This window comes from Canis lupus, chromosome 28 (genome assembly GCF_048164855.1).
Source record: "Canis lupus baileyi chromosome 28, mCanLup2.hap1, whole genome shotgun sequence".
Taxonomy (NCBI): Eukaryota; Metazoa; Chordata; class Mammalia; order Carnivora; family Canidae; genus Canis; species Canis lupus.
The window spans coordinates 4,308,653-4,324,263 of NC_132865.1; the positions used below are offsets into that span (position 1 = coordinate 4,308,653).

At 39.8% G+C, this 15,611-nt stretch overlaps 1 long non-coding RNA gene across 3 annotated transcripts in view; it reads left to right on the top strand.

Annotated features, from left to right (window-relative positions):
- Positions 1-11,547: 11,547 nt before the first annotated feature.
- LOC140619930 (uncharacterized) overlaps positions 11,548-15,611 on the top strand; it is a 42,939-nt gene continuing 38,875 nt past the window's right edge. For 2 of the 3 annotated variants that reach the window (XR_012019694.1, XR_012019695.1), the window contains exons 1-2: positions 11,548-11,693; positions 12,056-12,181. This is a non-coding gene — a long non-coding RNA (uncharacterized lncRNA). Of the gene's footprint in view, positions 11,694-12,055; positions 12,182-12,720; positions 13,057-15,611 lie in introns of those variants that run through there. The other variant, XR_012019693.1, reaches the window with a different exon arrangement.

A 15,611-nucleotide genomic window follows, 5' to 3' on the forward strand; every position in this document is an offset into this window, starting at 1 on the left:
AACTATAGTTGTTTCCAAACGTTTTCTTTCAAATGGACACAAGCCAACCTCCATTGGATATTCATTTTTTCTTACTGCGTCTTTGTCACGGCATTATCTCAAGAGTGAAGAATTTTAAGAACAGAACATCGCATCCTAAGAAACAGCAGCTTAATATTAACCCCTTGATATTAAATTCACTGATGAAAATTACCTTGCAGAAACCATGCAGAGAAAACTTGCACCATAATTTTATGAGAACATGCAACCACACACGCGTGCACACGCACACCCTAAGATTTTAATATTGAACAAGACCCCCACTTAAAGATTTCTGACACGGTAGCATTAATAATTTTTAAAGCAGGAGCCAAAGCTCATCTAGGTAGGCTGCTTTTTCCTAGTTCTTATCTTGGAATCAAAAGGGTTCTTTTTAAGCTAAAAGTGAGAAAACAATTGCATAACTCTACAGTGAGTGTGTTGGCCGCATTATCAGAAGCTATCAAATTCACCCAAGAGCCTCACTCTAAACTGATGGCACTGTGGGATGATCTTTCTCTTTGAAGAATAGGTGCAAACTGCTTCTAGCCTAATGGTTCTTAATCCCATTACATATTAGAATCTCTATATCTAAGAGTGTTTAAAAAATTTCAATGCTCAAGTCCTAATCTAGACAAAATGTATCAGAATTTCTAGTCGAGGCCCCTGCTTCGATATTTTAAAAACTTACCAGTTATTTGTAATGCATAGCCAGGCTTAAGAATTTTCTTTCTAAAAAAAAAAAAAAAAAAAGAATTTTTCTTTCTGAGAATTTCGTACCTCTTTGGTTCATCAGCTCCAGAGAGTGATAGTTGGGGGCCGATGATGAGATGGAAAAAAGGGTACCCAGAATAGCTACCGCTGCCCCATGTAGACAGTGATGACTTCCCTGCCCCCCCAAAAATGCACACACATTCTATAATAAAAGATGTAAAACTCAATAAATAGGACTTTAAAACTGAGTTTCTTGTATGCAATATTTTAAGCACACTTTGAGAGGGAAAAATTGCTGAATCTCCAGGACCTTTTCATTAATGCCTATGAAACAAAATAATATTTACAGTCGCTTTTCATCACAAGTCTTGTATTTACACCTTTTGTAATATCTGAAATAAAGGATTCGTTTAGATTTTGTGTCCTGGGTAAATCTCTTTAAACTTGAAGTAACTCCTCAAACTTGAATATCATTCTCTATGTCAAATTGGAAACAGAGAGAAGTTTGGTTTCATTGGTGTTCAAAACATGAAATGTATGAAGCAAAGGCCACTATCCTTTCTTTATTTTCCAGTGAAGACATTTTAAATGTTGATATTTTAAAGTATCACTAAAAAAGATATTTCAAAAGTCATTTATACCATAATTTAGGTTCTTGTACTTCCTCATTAAAATTCTAGTTAAATTATTTGAAAAAAAATTTCCATAATTTAATAAAAACACATGAACAAACTTTTGGTTTTTTTTTAAAGATTTTATTTATTTATTCATGAGAGACACAGAAAAAGACAGAGACACAGGCATAGAGAGAAGCAGGCTCCCCACGGGGAGCCCGATGTGGGACTTGATCCCAGGACCCCAGGATCATGACCTGAGCCAAAGGCAGACACTCAATCACTGAGCCACCCAGGTGCCCCATGAGCAGACTTTTAAAAATCCCTTTTCTGTCACTGAAGGTCATAAGTGTTTCTAAAAATGCACAGTTTTTTTCCAAAGACCGGAGTCTACAATATCTGATTATTAAAATCACATGGATATGGTCATTACTAAAATAAAATAATGAATAAAATAAAATAAAATAAAATAAAATAAAATAAATAAAATAAAATAATAAAATAAGATAAAATAAAATAATATAATGAGTCTCCAGAAATAATAATTAAAATGCTTCCAGAAATGTCAGAGATCTAAAATTTCTCAGAAAAATATCTTGGTATAAAGGCACTTACTGTACATCAGACACTGAGGTTGCCACATATTATGCACCTTGCACTGATTCTCGGTGCCCTGAAAGCTGTCAGAATATTTTTCTTCTCATTTATCAATTACTTTTTTCTTTGTTTGAAAACGAGCGACACCCAGTAGTCTCTATCTTCTGCTACATCTCTGAAATAATTGTTCTATCAACCACACGCTCCTTCTTGAAACTTTGTGTGTGTGTGTGTGTGTGTGTGTGTGTGTGTGTGTGTGTCTACCATGGAAACTGCTATTCTTTCTCTATCTCTGGCCAGAAATGAAGCTACTCCCCCAAGTATCTGTCTTTGATCCTTGCTTCTCATCATAACTCTCAATTTGCAAATTATGTAGCCCCTCGCATTGCTTCCATTTTCAACTGTTTGCTAATGTCTCCTGATTATTTTTAGCTTATATCTTGCTCTGAACCCTTGGGACGTCTAAGTACACATCTCCCCCTGGGGATGATGGCACCTTCGTAGGCACCTTCACTCACAATCTCGCCCCACCCCATTCCAACCTGCCACTCCTCTCCTGTTTTCTAATCTCAGCAGACTGTGTTGACCTATTCACCCTGTTGCCCTTGAGCCAATCCTGAAACTTGAGTCCTTCTAAATGCTCAACAGTAATGTGAGTTCACACCCAATCACTGCTGGATTCAATCTTGTTAACCCTGAACCCATTCCTTCTCTCCAATCTCACACCGACAGCCTTGGTTCCCACCTCCATCATCTTTCTCTTGGATAGTTGGCAATATCCTCCAAACTGGCTGTGGTACTCCTCAACTTGCTCGTTTCAATTCGTATTTCACAAAGATGTTACCCACCACTGTTAAACACAAACCTAAGTTGCTTCCTGCTTAACAGCCTCCTGGGTGTCTCCTCAAGCCTTGCAGGTAACATCTGGAATTCTTGGGATGGCAAACAGCCCACCACCTTCTCCAGCCTGGTCTCTTCTTCTGCCTACTCGCCTCTTCTGCCCAATGTAACCGTGATAATGCTCTCTGCCAATTTGTCTTCCTCTCTCTGGAATGACCTTCTTCTCCTTCGCTTCACCCTAACCTCCCTGCAATGCCCCTCTGGCCAATTTCTGTTTCTCCACCAAAAACCTCCATGAATTAGCCTCTCTAGAAGCCCCCCTTGATTTGTCAGGACCTCCTATTCCCCACTTACTTTTCCTCTGCCCCAAGACTTTTCTATTTGTGAATGGGGCAGAGGAAAAGGTAAGTATTTTATGGAAGAAACCTAAAGAGGTTCACAAACCCCCTCAATTTTAGATATGGGAAGCCTGAGCCATCTTCCAAAAGTTTATACCAGCTGGGCAAAAGTATTAAGTATTAAGAACATATACTTCAGCTCCTAATTAAATCAAGCTGGCACTTATAAAATGATCAAGCATCAACTATGTACAAAGCTTATTATCTATATGTTCGAGCTCCCACTCTCTTACTCTCTCTGATAAAAAAATAAAAAATAAAAATAAAAATAAAATGGAGAAATTGAGTCTCAGAAGTAGATGAATAGCTTGACCAAAAATATATTCATTTTGCAGGGAAGTATCCTGATTTACATAGTTCTTTCTCAAATTAAAAAAAAAAATAGATGAAGTAATGAAATATCCAGTTTCTGATTCAGACATTGCAGAATCACAGATTCAAGCCCCCAACGTCAATTTAATCAATACCTCTGAAAACTGCTTGGTACAAGACCTTGTGCTAGGGACTGGAATCTGAGAGCTCGTGATGTTAGCACCTAATGTGATGTCTCAGGTAGCAAAGACCCAACTACTCCTTCTGAGTAGCTCAATAGTTTTTATGGAAGTTTTAATTTTTTTCATTTATTTTTATCTTTAGAGAGGTTTTGTGTTGGTAACAAAATTGAGCAGAAGACAGAGAAATTTCACATCTATCCCTGGCCCCACATATGCACAGCCTCTCCCATTATCAACTCCCTCTGCCAGAGTGGGGTGTGTCTTATAATTGATGAACCTGCACCGACACATCACTGTCACCTAGAGTTCAGAGTTTGCTGCAGGGTCCACGCTCAGAACAGTAGAATGTACAGGTCTGGACAAATGCATAGCAACGTATATCCACCATTACAATATCTTACAGAGTACCTTCACCGCCCTAAAACGCCTCTGTGCTCCACTTATTCATCCCTCCTCCCCACACCACCGCCCCCCTACAACCCATGGCAACCACTGGTCTTTTCACTGTCTCCAGTTTTGCCTTTTCCACAATGTCACATAGTTGGAATCACACAGCACGTAGCCTTTAAGAATGACTTCTTTCGCTTAGTGATGGGCATTTGCAGTTCCTTGGTTTTATCCAAGGTTTCATAGCTCATTCTTTTGAGCATAGTCTGGATGCACCACGGTTTATTTATTCATTCACCTACAGAAAGACATCTTGGTTGTTTCCAAGTTTTGGCAATTATGAATAAAGCTGTTCTAAATATCCATGTGCAGGTTTGTGTGTGGACATAAGTTTTCAACTCCTTTGGGTAAATGCCAAGCACTGTGAGAGCTGGATCATATGGTAAGAGTATGATTAGTTCTGTAGGAAACGGCCAAACTGTCTTCCCAAGTGGTTGCACCATTTTTGCATTCCCCATCACCAAGAAGTGCGAGTTCCTGGTGCTACACATCCTCACCAGCATTTGGTGTTGTCAGTGTTCCAGATGGCTGATTTTTTTTTTATTATTATTATCGAGACTCGTGATTACTCTGTGAATCACCCACACAAGGTGAGTTCAGAATGTAAATTTTAAAAAATTCTAGGTTGAAATATTTTCTTGAAGATAAAAATTTTAAATTTCTGTCACATTCTTAAATTTAAAGTTGAGTTTCCTTCATTTCTCTGGAGTAAATGATATGAACCCCGTATTCTAACCTCAAGCAGCATCCTCAAACTGTGGTGAGAATCAAAAATCACTAGGAATTCCTGGGCCAGCCTTCTTCCCTGATCTGCTTGGAAGATGGTTTACGTGGTGAGTCGTAGGCCTATAAATCTGCATCTTAACTGCTCTGCATTTCGAGTGCTTCCAATGCCAGTACAGAAATCACACTTTAAGAATCATCCCTGGAAACTTAGGCCCTAGCCATAAATTCCAGCTACAACAGCCTGCAGTAAAAACCCTTTAAATGGCTTCTCCTATGGGAATATATGTCCCAGGATCCCATCCGAGCCCCGATTGCCTTTGACTTTCAGTCATGTGCAGCCCTCTTGGTAGAAGGGAGCCAGGCAGTGATGCCACTTAGTTCCTAGATCACCTCCAGCAGAGGAAGTCTCAGACCTCATTTCCTTTATCTTACCACTGTTTACTGAGCAGTTAATTAAATTCTGCTTTAAAGAGCTGGTTTTGGCTTATGACCAAATATGAATTGATGATTTTGGAGTGTTCATATACTTTAAAACATTACATAATACTGCCTATATATTTAATGGTAAATTAATTACTTCAGGGGGGTGGCAGCAGCCTGTTTAAAAATATACTTTCTTTTTCTGTTCATAAGGCCACAGGAAATCACCTCACCTGGAGCCCCAAATCCCTGAGGCCAGGAGGGAGATGCATGAAGTTGTTATGCTACTATGACCTCCCCCTTGCAGAGCAATTATACATCAGCATTTGTTAGCGCCTGATCATTTCCAAACTGAGCAATTGGAAGCCAGTGCTCCTTCGTTTCTGATCCTTCCATGCAAGATATTAAAGTCCTCCTTAATTGAGATAAGTGAGGTAGACCTTCCTACATCCGCTTATGCCTATTTATATCAAGGTTGCTCTCAAGATTCAGGCTGTGAGTGCTAGCCTTTGACTTGGGTTGGGAGAAGGGGATGTTCTCTCTTCCACACCCGAGGGTTTACTAGATCTGATTTGCAAAATTCCTTCTGTTCCTTCCCTTTGAGTTCTGATGTGATTTTCTTTTTTTTTTTTTAAGATTTTATTTATTTATTCATGACAGACACAGAGAGAGAGGAAGAGACATAGGCAGAGGGAGAAGCAGGCTCCCTGTGGGAAGCCTGATGTGAAACTCGATCCCAGGACCCCAGGATCACGACCTGAGCCGAAGGCAGATGTTCAACCACTGCACATCCAGGCATCCCTCTGATGTGATTTTCAACTCTTTACTTCAGTAAAGACTTATCACACAAACTTTCTTTATATGTAGCTGCCATTAAGACAAATGGACTTAGGGCTTAATGAAAAAGAAAAAAAAAGTAATAACTTGACTACCTGCTTTATCAAATCACATCCATTTCTCTCAGGGCGCCATTTTGGAGGATTCTGAGGTCTTTCATCCTTAGACCAAAGATTCTAATAGAGTTTGTAATAACTATGGATTTGTGACATTGTTTTCTCAAAAGGATGTTTGAAAGCATTCCTCATGCTTACTCTTTGGAGCATTTGGTCCTCCAAATCTCATAATCTAACCTGTGTTGGATTCCTTGCCACTCTGGCCTTTGATTTGTTCTGGGAACACACTAAGCATATCCTCCCTCAGAACCGTTGCATATGTGGATTCAATGCTTAGAACACACCTATTGCTCTCCTCACAGTTAGCTTCTCCACAGTCTCCAAGACTCTGCTGGATGTTAGCTCCAACAAGAGGTCTTCCCTTTTCATCCAATTTATGACAGATCCCCCTGTTACTTCTTACAGGAAATTATTTTATTCCTGCCTGACAATTAAAATAATAGGTAACATGGAATGTGTCCTTCCTATACACCAGACCAGGTTCCAAGTTTTTTTTTTTTTTTCAAATATCAGTTTATTTAATTCTCACCTTAACCATAAGAATATATCTATTTTTATTATGTTGAAAAGGAAGACATTAAGGAATGAAAGGGTTAATAACCTGTTCAAAATCAAACTGCAAATAAATCTTAGATCCACAAGCTGAACCCACAGAATCTGATTCTAAAACTCATACTCTTCACATAACACCACGGTCTCTCGCCATTGGTAATTGTATATGTATGTATTTATTTACTTGATAATGGTCTGTCTCCCTCTCATGAGTAGAAGTACCATAAGGTGAGGGGTTTTATTGGTTCTGTCCCTTAATGTATACATCTTACCTAGCATAATATTTGGCAGAGATAGGCACTTAATGAAGGGAGGAAGAAAGGAAGGAAGAGGAAAAGGAAGGAAGGAAGGAAGGAAGGAAGGAAGGAAGGAAGGAAGGAAGGAAGGAAGGAAGGGGAAGAAAGGAGGGAGGAAGAGGAAGGAAGGAGGGAAAGGAGGAAGGAAGAGGAAAGAAGGGGAAGGAAGAGGGAAGGAAGGAAGGAAGGAAGGAGGGAAGGAAGGAAGGAAGGAAGGAAGGAAGGAAGGAAGGAAGGAAGGAAGGAAAAAAACCACCTAAATCAATACTGAATGATTTGGTAGATGACCAAAAAGAGGTTATGGCTCCAGGAGCAAGCACCCTAGCCTCATTCATCTCAGACCTGGATGATATTGTGCATGGAGGAAAAAACTCAAACCCCATTTTCCAAGTGTAGATTGAAGATATGGCCCAACCTGCGCTACGCAGCCCGGGTGCAACCACCTTACTTCACAACAGCACTTTTACATCTGAAAGTTCAGGGGAAAGTGCTGTAGCTGAGACACGCCCAGGCTGTGGGCATGTGCCCCACTGTAGTAGCAGATGGAACTCCCGGTGCTATGCATGTGGAGGACAACGGACTTTGTTCAAAGTCTGCATCTGCAGAGAAAATGCAGTGAGTTCCCGGCACCAGTGAACCCTAGACCTGCCTCATAAATCGCTGCAGGGTAGGTGGGCAGGACCGAGCAGGCGACACTAGGCCACACCCTCGTCAAGCAACTCAATGTCAAATAAGTTGGTCTGAGTTCAGGGTGCCAGAATGGCAAATAGAAGGCCGGTTCCCCTGAGATCAGGGCTTAGGTGGTGTGCACAATTTCTTGTATTTTAATTGAATAGAGTTTTGGGAAGTTGGGCGGGGTGGGGGACCAGAGAGCAGTGGCAGATGAATGCAAGGGGGCCGAGGCACAGAAGAGAAGCAGCTCTTCAAGCAACCCACCAAGCGGTGTCTACATGCTGCTGGGGAAATGCGGCTTTCAGGGGAGCGCAGCCCTTGCTTCTGTTTGTAGAGCTGACGGTTTTGGGTGCAAGCTTGCAGGAACGCGAATTATACTTCTCTGCGTCTGATTTGTAACTACACCTGTACACTCTTAGAAATGCTAATAGACAAATATAAATTTAGGTACAAAGGAAAATCTAATAAGAAGAGCATTTGAATGAGTAAGAAATGTCTAATTTTTTGCAGTCATTAGGACTGGAGGAACATGCTTATAGTAATTAGGTAAGATTGATTTCGAGGCCGAACACCACCCACAATTTGTGTAGTCTGGGGGTCAGGCGGGCAGCTGCAGAAACCGCTCGGCTAATTATGAGAATTCACTGTTCGTTAATAGAATCTCTCTCCACAAACAGCAGCTGTGTGTTTGCTCACGCAAATTATTAATTCTGGCCTCGCCTCAGCTGCAAGTTTCTGCTGCGCGGAAAGGAATCCTCTGCTAGAAGTGTCAGTTATCACCCAAGCGATGCCGAGGAAGGAAGAAAAATATGAAATGAAAGAAAATATCCTCTAATCACAGGTGTATAAAGATTTGGCATCTACCTCCCTTTTCTGCCTTTCACTCCCAAACAATTGAATGCCAATTCTGGAACTCATTAATCTGTAGGCAACCTAGCGAGATCTAATTTATACCTGTCAGGAGCAATGGGCAGCAGCTAATAGGAAAGTAATTGCAATATAAGTCTGCTTTCCTACTTGATAGTATGCAAGATTTTAATGACAGCCCTTCTCCATTGGAATATCAGAGTGGCCAACAGATACGTTCTCTCTTTCGCAGAGTCACACTGTGAACAAAAGAGATGTCTCCTTGGGTTTTATTACATACTGCAAATCAAGTGATAACAGCGGAGTAGATGGAACACGGATGTGCACCTATTTATCCTCTGGAAGAAATGAAAGCAATATTCTTGCAACACAAACCATGAACTAGTATTCTCACATTTTTATTTTGTTAAAAAAAAAAAAAGTATCTGGCTAGAATCGAATGGCCACATACGATATCATTTCCTATTTCGAATTGAATCGGGTACCTGTGTTCGAGAATAGTTTGAAATGTCAAGGCCCTTCGGGAGAATTAGGGTTTCCCATCTTGCACTGAAGTGTTTAGAAACAAAGGGTGGTATTTGCCACATACAAAGGGGGAAAGTATCTATTTGTTCCACACTTGTTTTTGGTCCTCCTGGGATTGTCTGAAGAGATGTTTTTCCGTGAACGAATTAGGAACATCAAAGATTGCCGAAGGTTACAGAATATGTTTGATAAAACTGTCTTTCAAACGTGACTTCTTGATTTTTTTTAGCCATCGTCCTAACTGGCTGATCTCCTAGGTGGTCCCTTGGTTCAAGATAGGACCTGAAAAGAGCATGACTTCTGGAGTGGGAAGCCCAACTTCCAATCCCCTGCTCTACGTGTGTACCCTGTAAGGCTTTGAACAAACCCATTGACCTCTCCCAAATGCGCTCCCTTCACATATAAACCTTCACGTGGCTACAACACAATCAAATAAAAGCATGTTTGCAAGAGCATTTTGGAAGGAGACACACAAATGTTCATTGTTACTATTCTGTGGCAACTACAAGTGCTTGTGGAGACGGCGTACATTAAAATGCAAATTTCTGGGATCCCTGGGTGGCGCAGCGGTTTGGCGCCTGCCTTTGGCCCAGGGCGCGATCCTGGAGACCCGGGATCAAATCCCACGTCGGGCTCCCGGTGCATGGAGCCTGCTTCTCCCTCTGCCTGTGTCTCTGCCTCTCTCTCTCTCTCTCTCTCTGTGTGTGACTATCATAAATAAATAAATAAATAATTTTAAAAAAATAAAAAATAAAAAATAAAATGCAAATTTCTTGAGGGAAGGAAGAGAAAAAAATGGTTTACTATTGTCTACCATCCGTCTGATGCCGTCATCCTCATTGCCAAACCAGATCCCACCCATCTTCTTGGGTATTTGATTCGAACTTAAAATCTGTCCTAGGAAGGGTAGGAAATATAAAGTAAATAAAACATAATTCTTGCCTTCAAGTGGCTTATGATAGAAGCCAAGTCACTTCTGATGGTGCTTATTTATCCAGCAAACATCCCAGACTCCACATTGCAGCAGGTGCCGCGGCACACAGCACTGAAGATCACAGCATGTGAGGGTAGCTGTCTTTGAGGGAAACAGAAAGTGTGGGACCTAGATCCAACTCTGCATAGACTAGCCATGACTGCTGAAACATCACTTCGTTCTCATTTCTTCATTTGTAAAAAGGAGCATTTTCAAAGATTTTCTTAAAGCTGTTTTCCAAGTTTTAAAGTTCTAAGGTTCTTGGATTTAAAAAAAAAACTTTTAGAAATTAAGAGTTCCAAATTACTATTATACTTAATCCTTGACTTCAGTGAATTAAGTAAAGAATTTCAAAGGAAAAAGTCATTAAAATATAAAGCAGTGAATTGTTAACAAAGCATTCTAAAATGACCTATTTGTTATGCCTTGATGGTGGAAAATTAGAAATTATCCAGGAAATTTGCTCCATGTTCATAATCAAAATAGATGACACAGGTCAAACATTGATTTGGACAAATCACATATACATTCTGAGTCTTATTATTCTAAACTACAAAAAAAAAAAAAAAGTTACATGAAACTCAATCCCTGCCCTACCTATCCCATAAAGTTTTTGTGAAGACCAAATAAAATATGTGTGAATTATTTAAAATGATAATGCTTTATAAATATAAATAATTTGTTTTAATATTATAATCTTGAATCATCTCCTTTGCCCAATCACCCTAGGAAAATCTATAGTTTCAGTAAGAATGGTCAAGTCTCTACCTCACTGTTTTCTGTATGATTGAATATTGCTTAGGATATGGAGAGACCAGGGCCAGGGACCTAATCATTTTATTCCCCAATTGACTATATGATGTTGTAAGAGTTACCTCACCACTGTGCTTCCACTTCTTCATCTGGAAAAGAGAATAATCATTCTTACTTAAAAATATGTGAGATGTTTATCTATAAAGAAAAATCTAGTAGGACAATCAGGTCCTGCATGGGGAAATGTGACATTGTAAGACTGAACAGCTGAGAAGTAGCTCAGGTTACAGCAAATGACCTCTTGCTGGTAAAAAAGTTGACATCCCTTGATTTGCCTTGTATTGCCCCTAATTCCAGTGCTTTGTTCTATAAATTCACACTTAAATATAAAGCTGAAAGATTAAAAACGTACATATGTGTATATATAAGTTCTTTCTTTTATGTAAGAGTCTCCATGGCAGAAAACATGATATTTTTACATCATCAAACTTAAACGGGGAAAATACTGAAACCAGTTCTGTGATAGGATGTGAAATTGACAGGAGGGCCTCACGTCTTCAAAATTCCCTACTGTCTAGTTCTTATCATCGTACCCCAACCACCTCACATCTGGATCTGCTTTAGGGAAATTCTAACTGTGACATCACTTTGGCCTAGATTTGAAATCTTTGTTCTGATTCTACAAATATTCTGGCTTAGGGACTCTTCCAGATATCTATTGCTGCATAACTGATCACGGCAAAACCCAGTGGCTAAAAGCAACCACAGGGTCTTCTGAGATCTTTATCTGAAGAAGAAGAACAAAATGTTCACATTCAGTTAGTTTCACCTTATGTAAGTGTAATGTCCATTACAATATCCTGTAATTAGGGGCACCTGGGTGGCTCAGCGGTTGAGCATCTCCCTTTGTCTCAGGGCTTGATCCCAGGGTTCTGAGATCGAGTCCCACACTGAGCTCCCCACAGGGAGCCTGCTTCTCCCTCTGCCTATGTCTCTGCCTCTCTCTGTGTCTCTCAGGAATAAATAAATACAATATTTTTTTAAACCCTGTAATTAGTTATAATAAACAAATCAAAGAACATCAGACTTTTAGGAAAAATGACATTTGCTATCAACTGAATAACCTTTTTTAATATTATTTAATTGATTTTATTGATTTTATTGATTTATTGATTTATTGATTTATTGATTTTTAGCTCATGAATCTTCTCTTTGGGCAGAGCTCCGCAGGGAAGATTAATTTCTGTCATTTGTGCCATCAGTTGGGGCAGCTTGCCTGGGCCTGAAGAAGCCACATCCAAAATGTCTCCCTTATATGGTTGGTAAGTTGGTTTCTGGCTATAGTTTGGCTTCCTCACAGACTAGTGTCTGGGTCACAAGAGCGAATGTCCCTGGAGACAGGAAGTAGAAGTTGCTAATTTCTTAAAACCTGAGCACTGTATCACTTCTACTGTATGTAACTGGTCAAGCAGTCCTGGAGCTCAAATTCAAAGGCTTCAAAGGCACAGACATCCCGCCTCTTGATGAGAAGCGGTTCAAAGAATTTGGGGCCATGTTTCAAAACTGCCTGAAACAATGTCTCAGACATGGTTTTGTGTAAGAAACAGGCCCTGTTCTAGATATTTGAAGCAGAAAGTTTAGTGTAGGCAGATGCTCATGAGATTACAGGAAAGACAGAAGGAGCAAGTCTTCCCCAAATGACTTCCAAAACAATACAGGTGATCTACTAAAGCAACTCCTATTCTGGAGGCTGCCTCTAGAGCTGTGCTAAACACAGGACATCAGTGCAAGGGGCATAACCATCTCTCACATCCAGATAATGGATCGAAACCAGATAATGGACACCCATATTTTCCATTAGGAAGTAAAGAAGATCAAAATCAAGATGTCACTGCCGCCACCACATCTCCACAGTCAGGAAGTTGGGGAATGAAGTGCTGTGCAAGGAAGCCTCTGGTATCCACCATCTTGTTAATCAGTAGCCAGAAGCCTAGTAGTGAATTTCAAATTTGAATATGCTTCAGAATCCAATGGACGGCATATTAAAACACCGTTTGCTAAACCCACCTCAACAATTTCTAATTCAGTAGGTTGAAAGTGGGCTCAGGAATTTGTATATCTACTAAGTCCCTAGCCCTAGTACTGCTGGTGGTCCAGGGACCAAACTCAGAGAACCACTGGCCTAGAGATATCAGAAGGTGGCCATCCCCTCAAGTCTACCTTTCACATGTCTTATTGAATATAAAGGGTAGAAACTGATTTGCAACTGGAACCATGGTGGTGAGGCAGCATAAGAAATGTAGTTTTCAACTTTCTAATCCCCCAACTAGAAGGTTATAATGGACAAGGAAGGATCCTCAGAACGTCAACCATTGATGTATTATTACGAATTAATTTTCAGAAATTCAGAATGGGTTAACATTCAAACAGTTTCTACCGCACGCATTTATTGCAGTTACTGTAAAAGCACTAAAGCCATCACTGTGAACATAAAACATCACTATTTTCCATGTATGTGCATGTGAAAATTAAGCTAACAATGGAGCTTTTCATGTCCTGGAGTTCAAAAACATCCCATTTGTGTGTAGAAAGTTTTCATGAGAACTGAATGGAAATGTTTAGATCACTCTAAATTTTAGTCTTGAACTAAATTGCCATTTTCTCAGGGTAAGAGAACAAAATGATTTCATTATTTGTTGATTCTCTTTACAAATAATACGATTTGACACACTTTCTCTTTGGTAGAGCGGTTTGGGTGCCGATAACTGTGACTGTCCTATACTCATTCCATATTTCAAACAGAACACTGGAGATGGGGACAGTTGAACACAGTGTTGGTTTGAAGACAGTGCAGCTGAATTTCATGCTGTTTGCTGAGTTTAGTCTTCATTTGGTTAAATAACATGCTCCACGCTGGAGAGAAGTGGGACAAGGTCTGAGGAGGAAGACAGCCCACCAGTAGATGATGAGTTGGAACATCTGCTGTGCCGAGCATCCCATGGGTGGTTGTGGGTTGTGTGATGATTATTTCACAGGTGCAACAACCTCATTATTCAGGTACATCAGGAAGTGCTAAGGCAATTCCCAGCAGAGGTAAGAGTGGAACTCCAACAGTAATGACTCAGCTGGGTGCATCAGATGACATGGGGTTTCTGTGCTTGAGACTGACCAACAGCTACAGTTTTCTTATAGTAAGATGCCTTTCCTCTACATAAGGGGATATCTTTGTTTTTTTTATTCTTGTTTTGATAGGCACAGCTTTAAAGAGCGTCTCACTTAAGAGGATATGACTTCTATTTAATTAAGCAGATATGCATCCACAGCATAAATTTTCAGCTAACTAATCCATAACTCAGTCCTGATTTCAGGATGCATATCTCCAGTGCCACTAGGCAATAATCAATACATTTAAATGGCCACATAAATTAGGGCACCATAAGAGCCTGCTGGAAAAAAAAATATTCCATGACTATCTCCTGAATAATGATTGCGAAATCACTTTCAACAAAAATGACCCATGGTAGCTCTGCCTTTGATGAAATAAATTTCCCAAACAGATGCACTAAGTCACTGTGGCATCTTGCATCTCAGTTTCTGTGATAAGGAGGATTTTGTTTAACACTAATATAAAATTATGCAATGAGTCAAAAGCTATGAGAAAATGAAGAGTAAGAAAGGGAGCTGAAAAAAAAAAAAGGAAAAAAAAAGGGAGCTAAGTAGGGAACTTTTTTTGAAATGTGATTAGAATGTAGGTAAATTAAGATTGGTGAGGCCAGAGGTGTCTCCTTCCGGGTAGTACAGGTCAGGGTTCCCTTTCCTCTGAACTTCATAGCATCAATTCATGTTCAATTTATTTGGAAATCAATCATCAAAGTACTGCCCAAATATTCACTGTCAGCACCAGGAATCTGGCCCTTCTGATGTACCGTCTGAAATGGTCCCTTCTTTGTAAGTCTTCAGATTTCCTAAAAAATTAACAGTTTTTTTTTTCATTCAGGGGAAAAGAAGTTAATAAAAAGAAAACAGTTTACTCTGTGACGTACAATGATTCTCTGTTACTGTACAATTAACACAAGTGTTTTGAATAGTTTATGTTTGAATAAGATCCATTTTTATTCTGGAAAGGTATCAAAGGCTCAGATGGGTGGCAGAGAATACAAGAACAGAGAGAAAGGAGGGAGAAACAGAAAATGAAAACATAGGCTAATGGAGGCAGAAAGTTCTTCCTGCAGCCTTGATTAACACAGCAAATGAGAAACAGCAGGGTTTACGCACTTTTGTTTTAATCTACATTCTTTAATTTACTTTCATCTAGGTGCAGGAGAAAATGAGGTTTGGGCAGGTTGTTCTAATGGACTAAAGCTAAGGTTTCTTTTTACTGTCGAAGCTAAACAATTTTTAAAGTCACAGAGTTTTGGTTCAGCAGCAATGGGTAGGTACAGGTAGAAAAAAAAAAACTAGTGACACAACATATTTTTTAGTTATAGGGAGAACTATTTGTGCCATTGACTTTGGGTGTGGTTCTTGATCCTAAAAGCAACAATTGGCAAGATGCTAAGAGACACTAACCTGTGAGAACCCAGAGCGGGGCTTTCCTTTTGTTCAACACATAGTTACCGAATGTCTATGATGAGCTCAGTTTTTGCAGTCATGTAGCTAATAGGTAGCTCAGGAGGGGAAAGAGGATGAGAAGACCTGACCATGTAAGAAAATACATGAACAAGTTCATTTCAGAAAGCAGTAATCCATAGA